The following is a 610-nucleotide window of genomic DNA, read 5'->3' as shown; positions in this document are numbered from 1 at the left end:
CAGCTTCCTGTCAACCTCACCTTTCACCTGGTTGAGCTCAAGCTGAATACGGAGAATCTTGGACTCCTCGTGCTCCAGTGTACCCTTGGTGTAAAATAAACAATTAAATCATAAAAGTCGATCACTCATACAAGATTACCTGTAAACTGATGAGATGAGATCAAAGCCAAAGATACCAACAGACCCTATTTCCATCAGCCTGTTTCCTTAAAACACGTCGCCATTTCTAAAGGTCACCTCGTAACACCTGTTGCTTTTAGTTTCATACTAAAACAAACTAATTCTAGTTTAATTAACCCAACTCAATAACTAACTTATTGCTGGATGACTTTTCAAATCCTGATGTTGTTGTACCTCAGCTTCTTCTAGTGCTGTTTGAATTTCAGACTTCTCAGTCTCCACAGTCTTCTTGGCTTTCTCCAGCTCATGAATACTCTTTCCGGTCTCACCAAGCTGTTCGGTCAGATCTGAGATCTCCTCTGCAGGAAAAGAATAAAATTTACAACAAATTACCCATTTAGGAACTGTTAAATAATTACTATTTCTCTCAAGTATAAAAATTCACATACGCTGCAGGTTCTTGTTCTCTCTCTTCAAGGTCTCCAGGTGA

The 610-nt window shown here is 39.2% G+C and overlaps 1 long non-coding RNA gene across 1 annotated transcript; it reads right to left on the bottom strand.

Annotated features, from left to right (window-relative positions):
• LOC121939820 lies at positions 1 to 610 on the bottom strand. Its single transcript, XR_006105527.1, has 3 exons — positions 570 to 610; positions 355 to 479; positions 1 to 84 (listed from the first exon to the last, which is right to left on the bottom strand). It is a non-coding gene; the product is annotated as an uncharacterized LOC121939820 (long non-coding RNA).

Source organism: Plectropomus leopardus, unplaced genomic scaffold (assembly GCF_008729295.1).
Source record: "Plectropomus leopardus isolate mb unplaced genomic scaffold, YSFRI_Pleo_2.0 unplaced_scaffold61938, whole genome shotgun sequence".
NCBI lineage: Eukaryota > Metazoa > Chordata > Actinopteri > Perciformes > Serranidae > Plectropomus > Plectropomus leopardus.
The sequence above is the reverse complement of the archived record's forward strand: the minus strand, read 5'-3'. Positions and strand labels throughout refer to the sequence as shown.